The sequence below is a fragment of the Stenella coeruleoalba genome (genome assembly GCF_951394435.1).
Source record: "Stenella coeruleoalba genome assembly, chromosome: 5".
NCBI classification, from domain to species: domain Eukaryota; kingdom Metazoa; phylum Chordata; class Mammalia; order Artiodactyla; family Delphinidae; genus Stenella; species Stenella coeruleoalba.
The window spans coordinates 122868883-122877467 of NC_137150.1; the positions used below are offsets into that span (position 1 = coordinate 122868883).

An 8585-nucleotide genomic window follows, 5' to 3' on the forward strand; every position below is an offset into this window, starting at 1 on the left:
AGACCATATGTAGAACAAAAGATTTGTTTATAAAAAGAAGAGCAAATTGCTAGACAGAAATTTAAAAGAAAAAAAAGAACCTAAGGTGTTTTCACCAGAAATAGGAAAGCATTTGGTATGGTATTATCATTGGTACTATTTTTTTTCAAATGAGTATATATTGATAAGATTTCATGTTTTTCAGTATTCATCAAGCTATACACTTAAATTTCTTCTACTTTGATAATGAAAAAAGAATCAGAAGGCTGCTATTCATAGAAATCAAATTGTTGAGAGTGTGAAAACTCTAAGGGCTTCTACAGATTATGGAGTCCGCCCTTCCCCATTATGTAGATCTGGAAATGGAGGTTCAGTAAACTTGTGACCATCCAAGGTTGCAAAGCATTCTATGCTAAGGCCAGTCTTCTTCAATTACATGTTATCTACTTTAGTACATAAGTAAACTAAATAACTTAGTGATTACATCTGGATTACCTTCAAAATGCATTCCATTTAAGAAATATAAGTAAACTAGTAAGTAAATTAGTAAGATTTTATTAATAAGTAAAATCTAAATATATATTTAAATTCATTCATACTCAATATTTATATATGTAAATAATGAAAACTCAGATGAATAAGCTTGATATAAAACATATTTAGCATTATTTCATATAAAAATTAAATCTTATATGAGTAATACAAGTAGGCGATTATAACTAACAAAATAAATTTAGGTATTAAAAAGGTATGCTGTTCCTGATGAATAATGGCAATAGTAGTAATACGGATCTAATAAGAGAAAAAATGAACTGAATCCACTGGATCTTTCTCCTACCTGCAGAAATTAAAATGGAGTTCAAACTTATGATCAGTATTCCTTTAGCTTCCTATATGATATTTTGAAAACCATGAGTAATTATGATTCATATTCTTTCTGTCATGCTTTATTTCTTTTTCATAATAGTATATATTCAGTCACTTAAATGATTACCATTAGGAAATATATGAACCATTAATATTAAACAAAGTAATGTGAATTTGAGAAATGACAATTAACACTTTTACATTGATCTGTATTCTTTTGCTTAGCAGAAGGCATTAAAATGCCAGAATTGTGCTTATTTACATAAATCTACAAGTCTAGTTGTAGTGCTTTAAGTATCAATGGATTCATGATAAGTATCTTAGAAAATCCCATCTGTTATAAAATGTGACCTTATTAATTCAGAAAATGTCAATTAAAAATATTGTTATAAATAGAAATGTACTAGGAAACAGACATTTGATTTTCTCTGCAAAGAAAATCATTAACAGTAGAGGCTTAGTGGAATTTGTGAAGAAACCTTTCAACTTTGGTAATTATTAATTAACACTGATTACATTAACACCTAGATGGGAAATATTGTGTAGTTTTACACATATAATCAATGAACTTCATCAGTCAAATTTACATTCAGTTGAAGACAAAACTGCTCTGTAAGAATCATTACAAATTAATTAGTACTTAACACTTAATTGAAATGAACACATTGAAGCTCAAATTTCATTTTCAGAAAATAAGCTTAACTATCATGGATCATTTGGTTTGCTGTTCACCCTCCATTTTACTTCCAAAACACTTTTTAAAACTTACTCTACAAGCAAAAACAGATCAGACTGTCACTCAATTTTTTCCTATTTAACACTCACTACCACCAATTACCCAATTGGCTGTGGTACTAAAAGTTTGGTTTATGAAAAATATGAACTCAAGGAACAACAATCCTTAAGTCTAATTCTCCTGTTTTCACAGTTTACACTTTCCTCACTCAAGGCTTTTGGTCATCTCTCAGTTTCCTTGAGTAGGGTCTCCCTTGCTCATTCAGCATGCATAAGAACGTTCCTCCCAAATTCTCCTAATCACAGATTGTGCTTATGTTGGGGAGATCCTGCTGTAGGATGTTTATCTGATAAGGCTTTTATGATAGACTTGTAGAAGCAGAAGAAAGATTTACAAGAGAGTAGAAAATGTTTCACCCGTTAGAAACATCCATTTTCTATTCTACAGTAGGGTAGCTACATTTATTTGCAATAATAGGGCTCACGAGAGGATAAATTCACTATAATGATAGGTATAATAATGGACACTGGAGTTTTGGTATTGTGGGCAGAGAGTTCAACATAATCACCCTCATGTACAGTCTTGTCTCTACCAAGCCATACCTTCTCGGCTGTATTTAGACCATGTATAAAATTTAGAGCCTCTGCAGTTACCAGAACTTCCCATGGTATAATTCCAGCTGATAAAACAATGTTTCTATGTACAAATGGTGCTTGAATAAGCCATACCCAGTACAACTACAGCTTCAATGATGGCAATAAAATTTGAGAGGCATCACCACAAAACCTGAGAATATTGGGAAAGCACAGGAAGTCAAGAGATTCAGCCTGCAGTCCAGACATAGAAACTTAATATGAAACTTGCCCCTACTACCTAGGTTTTCAGGGCCTTAGATTTTCCATCTGTACCACGAAGATATGTTTTTGATTATCTCCAAGACCTTTTCAAATAAAAATCACGCATTCTATGCTTTACGGCAGTGACTTTTAGACCCATTATTTATCATGCCACACAGTGGTATTTACCAGTGTAAGTGATATAACTATCCAGTTGAAAGTTTCCAAACTGAAAACCAACTCTATTGATTGGAAGATATGGCAAAGAGTAAACTAGAATATTTTTCATTAGATAATATATATTTTAGGCTTGATGATTTATTTCTTGTTTTAATACTTCCAGCATTAGTTTAAGCACCTACACATGTTCAGCATTTTAATATTTACAATCAGGATTTCAAGTGATGTTTCTTTTAGAGTGATGCATCTTAAATTTATTTCTCATTGAGTTACAAATCAAATCACGTTTTGCAAACAGTGAGGTGAACACTGGAACAGTTTTTAGCTTGGTAATTGTAGCTCATACCTTTCACTGACATCGAGAATGAGACTAACAGGCTGCCTTACAAATAGGACTGCTTACTGATTTTGCAAAGGTTGGAACAGAAGAGGCTGTACTCTTTTTCCGTAACTGTAACAAGCCCTACCTTCCTATATTGATTACTTACTCTTCAGTGTTACAGTAAATTGCTATTGTGGAAGCATAATGATGCTGAACATTTGTAGCCCAGATGATAGGGTAATGTTTAAACACAGTGTGCCCTGTTCTTTGTAGATTTACTAATAACCTCTTTAATCATTTCTGTTCAAAATACTATGAATTCTGAAGCAGAAACCAGCCTAATGATACAACTAATATATGGAGCATAACATTTAATCATTTAGAAGTAAATCACAGCAATTATTTTTCCATCCTTTAGACAGTGGGCCAATTTTTTTTTCCTAATACTATTCCTAATAAACCTAAAATAAATTCATAGAAACCTTCATTCTATTCCTGCTCTTTTGTTCTTAAACCAAAGTTGGCCAAGGTAATTGTTTCGATTTTATAACATGAATTATATGTTTGAAGAATGTTTTCCTATCAAAAGAATATAAATATTTGAAAAATAAGCACATTTAAAGATCTATCAACCCACGTATAATGCAATGAGGTGTCACCTGAAATAAGGTGAATATAGGGGATATAGGAAGATTGTCATGAAAGATATTATATCTTGTTGTAACAAAATGTAATTTTTACAAAATGTTCCTCCTTCAGAAAGACACCAGTATCTCATCTATTATATGAATTGAGTTAGTTCAAATAAAAGTGATTATTGAGGATGAAAGCCATCCTATTATATTTTTCTTGTAGATATGAAATACAACTGAGAAAGACGAGTAAAATAAAGAATATTTAATAAAACAGAGCCTGTAAAAATTGGAAGCAAATCTGAAAAATGAAAACATGTATAAAGTATGTAAAAAAGAGGAATTCTGGGGCTTCCTTGGTGGCGCAGTGGTTGAGAGTCCGCCTGCCGATGCAGGGGACACACGGGTTCGTGCCCCGGTCCGGGAAGATCCCACATGCCGCAGAGCGGCTGGGCCCGTCAGCCATGGCCGCTGAGCCTGTGCGTCCGGAGCCTGTGCTTCGCAACGGGAGAGGCCACAACAGTGAGAGGCCCGCGTACCACAAAAACAAACAAACAAACAAAACAAACAAACAAACAAAAAACAGCAACAAAAAACATTTTCGAATCAGATTTGTTGTCCTCAGTCTTACATTCATTCTTTCAAAATATTAATATTTTGAAAATTCTCTAACAGAAATATTAAGGGAAGGATCTATAGGGACAAACAAAAAGAATTAATAGGAATATATTTAAGTTTGCCTGGAGAATTCAGACTAGACTTCCAAGTTGAGGTGTTACTTAAGCTGATCTTTACTGTGTTTCTTCATTATCAGTGGTTTGATTTTCTATATTAGGCTAAGTGTTTGAGCTCTTTGAAAGTCATACAGAGTAATTTTAAAATAATGGCTTTTGTGCAAAGGCTTCATAAGTCAACAGAAAGAGTTGCATGTATATAATCTGCTTTAATGTGTTTCTTAATGTACCCTTGATGTGTTTAAAATTAATTTATGTGTGAAATTTGAATAATAAAATTAAATACTGAACATATGATATGCATAGAAACATAAAAGTATTCTTAACAATACATGTGAATTAGTTTTTAAAATTTTATACATTGTGATATTTATCTAAATTTTTTCTTCTTAAATATTGGTTTACATGATACTCAGTAGTATTTCTAACATGGAAAATTATTCAACTTAGCTTTATAAGTATTTCCTTTAACAGTATTTCCATTTTACACTGACAATGAGAGCACACTGACATTACCATCTTCTATTGATTTTTTAATTAATAAATTTTGTTGTTTTAGAGCAGTTTGAGGTTCACAGCATAATTGAACGTAAAGCTCAGAGTTCTCATAAACCCCTGTCCCCATGCATACACAACCTACCCTACTATTGATTTTATCATTTTATAAAATATTCAGTGGCTTAAATATTAATTTTTTAAAACTAGATTTTCCTCAATGACTTGAGAAATATGTATGTAATTAGAATTCTAACACTAAACAATGCCTATATCTTATATATAAAAAAAAATTCAAAGTTGGGTGATTATTTATAGCCAAGGTGAATATACTTAAAATTAATTTCAAAAGCTTTACCTAGATAAAAAACCAAAATACATAAACCATTATTTTTTTCATTAAAGAATATTTGCATATGTATTCAAAATTTAATGGTTTTGCCATTCTTTTACTGTATATATCTTTTCATACTTACTTGCATATTTCTTGAGAAATTCAAATGTGTATAATCTGTAGCATTTTTATATTGCTAAGAACCAAATATAAAATTCATTTCCCAGAGGCTTTTATGAGTTAAATGGTAAATAAATTTTTAATGTATGTATGTAGTTAGAAATTGTATGTAATTAGAATTCTAACACTAAACAATGCCTATTAAAATTTAGTTAAACTAAAAACTATCCACAAAGCATTCACTTTCTATCAAATCTACACTCTTTGCTCGACCCCTATATACAATACCCCATATTAATTTTCGAATTAGGGATTTGTAATAATCTGCAAATTTTTAAAGTATGATTTACCCCATTCTTAACAGTTAATCTTTATTTTGAACAGTTTTAACTGATATTCTTTCCATCAATTTTTTAAGACTCAGATTTCATCCCTTATAAAATACTGAATTTAAGCTTACTATGCTTTATTGCGTATCACCTTCACATACCTGTTGTCATAATGTTCACTACCTCAGTTCCCATTCACATCTCAACCCACTGCAATCTCATTCCACTTACCACTGAAGTAGCTCTCCCTAAGGTCACTAATAAATGCCTGCTGAGCTCGCATGTGCGGGGGTGGGGCCCCGTGGCTTCCCCCTGTGCCTCCAGGCCACCGGGGTCCGCATCAACCCTGTGGAGTTCAACCCCGACTTCGTGGCTCCTACGGTACCCAAAGTGGAGTGGGCGGAGCTTCTGGAGGCTGCCAACACCTTGCATCTGGTCGAGGTGCACAAAGGCTGGAGGTGAATGTCCTGGAGGGCACCCTGCAGTGTCCAGAGTCAGGACATCTGTTCCCCATCAGCTGTGGGATCCCCAACATGCTGCTGAGTGATGAGGAAACTGAGACTTAAAAGCGTGTCCAGCCCCGGTTTTTCATTGCGAGCGTGTGTATCTTTGTTTACGTATATCCTGTTTGCTACTTCTATCCTGTGTATCCCCAACCCTTGGGCCAGTGACACACCAAACACACAGTGTTCTTGAGCTCGGTATTATATATTTTTTCTCATTAAAGTTTCAAAGCCAAAAAAAAAAAATTACTGGTGGCGCAGCCGCTGCCGACTCCTCTCCATCCTTCCCATGGGACGAGGGGCTGTGCCCGTGGTCAGACCCTTCTAGGAGGGTTAAGCCAAGTAACTGTAGTTGTCCTTTTCACCATCCACTCACTCCAAATATTCTTTCTCAATCAGAATGTCAATGCATGTCTTAATTACTGGGACCCGAGGCTTGAATCTTGAGGACAGCTGGGTCAGTACTTCTCCAAGTGACTGCTGGTGCTTTAGAACCTTCCTCATTTTCATAATTCTCACAATAGCTGCCTGGCATCAGTAGTTTGAGATCTTCCTCGATGTTTTTGTGTGTGGTTTCTTGTTGCTGCTTCTATTCTGTTTCCAATCTTTATTTGAATTTTAAGGAGATGCTCCACATTGAGCATACTTTTCATCTTCAAATTTTCTTTCTTTGGTTTTCATGTCAATGAAAACAACTCTTGTTGATAGGGATTTTTAGGGCTACAGTGTAATGTGTATGAATCCAGTGTGACAAAATACATAGTTAATTGACCACATAATGTCTTATGTCAACATAGAATTAGGGTGGACCACACCTACTGCTTAATTTTAAGAAGAAACCCTATATAAATGTTTGTTACATAGGCCTCGGCCAATGGTTACTCTGTATTTGCTAATGACTTTCCAATTTATTATCTTGATGCACAGAAAGAGCTAAACAATTAAGAGCGTCAGCAAGGCTTTTGTATCTACATTTTAATGGTGTTGGCAGAGAGTTAACAAAATTGTTCCTCTTCTGCATGAGAATTTTATTTTCAGTTAAATTTCCTAGCTTTGTTTCCCTAGAAACGGGGAAGGACGCTATTTGTCAACTAAGTTACTAAGCAACACTGCTTACAGTAAAACGACTGCTTAATTGAAGGCTGACTTAAACCAAGGGACAATACTTGATAGGAAGCCCTACTGTGAGGTTCCTCTGAGTGTAGAGACTCATAATTGGGCATGTACCTTGTACAGTCCATGAAAGGTCTTTCTACGGAGTTGGTACAAAAGATTATGGCTCCTGTGGAATGTGAGGCTTTTAATCAAGGGTAGTTTCCACACCTGTAGAGTCTGTATTTTATCTCCTTTCCACCTCAGCTGTTACCTGGGTGGAAGAGAGCTCACCAGAGCTGTATAGGTTTACAAGAACTGCTGCAAGACTCCTACTGAGAGGAACACCTACTGAGGAGGCCCTCCTGGCAAGCTGAGGTTCCTGCCCTAATCCTTTTGATTAGACTGGTACAACTGAAATATTGATTCAACTTCCAGATGCTCTGACATTTCCAGATTCTCAGCTTCTATATAATTTTCATTCAATATTTTTCTCTGTGTGTATATTTGTAGGCCAAATTTTCAAATTATGAAAAATCTTAACTATAGCAGGGTTAAAATATTTAGACTCACATAGTATTAACAATAACTATTATGATATAGGGGATTTGAGATCTCTCTAATATGAAAACATAATTTTTCATGCAGATTCTGAGTTGCAGCCTAGACAAAGTAGGAGAGAAGAGAGATAGAAAAATATTATATCTTTCATCATATTACATGGATTAACAGCCTATACCATGAGTTGTATGTTTGATAGAAATGGAATCAAATTTTAATTTTCAAAACATAAATGTTGAAAATATACTTAATTACTTGAAGGTTTTATATAAAATACACATAATTTGCCATATGGGTATTTTCAAATGTGCTTTATTAATTAAGTATATGATTCATTCAGTAGTCTTTTTTTCTCTCTTATTTTAAATTATAATTTGGAAATATAACATGTGCACAAAATCAAACATATTTAGACCATGTTTGATAACAATGTCAGAACTAATCAAAATCTTAGGCAATAAAATATTCACACTTGATATTATATATTGAGCCTAAATTTGTCTACTTTTCAACATGGAGACAATCCAATGCTGCTCTAATTATAAATTAAACTTATTTTCAAACATTAAAAGTATTTAAAATGCAAATGCCCTTTACAGCAATTTCAACTTCAATATTTAAGATATATCTTATTCAACCTTCTCCCACAACGTTTTTTCATTTTGTTTCTCTTATTTGCCTTCAGTCATTGTTTTTTTTTTTATTTGTGTTAATACGTGTTTAAACTTGTGGACTACATATCTAAGAAGTACCCATAAACATGGCTATGTTTAATTTTGAGTATATAATTCACAGTGAATTAAGATAAATATTTGACAAGTGTCTGGGTTGCTTGAACAGTTATTTCTATTCTCTTAGTGAATGT

The 8585-nt window shown here is 33.6% G+C and overlaps 1 pseudogene across 1 annotated transcript; it reads left to right on the forward strand.

Moving 5' to 3' along the window:
• Positions 1-5736: 5736 nt before the first annotated feature.
• On the forward strand, positions 5737-6130 carry LOC307186403 (multifunctional methyltransferase subunit TRM112-like protein; annotated as a pseudogene). The gene has a single exon. The product of its transcript is annotated as a multifunctional methyltransferase subunit TRM112-like protein (transcript).
• Positions 6131-8585: the final 2455 nt, after the last annotated feature.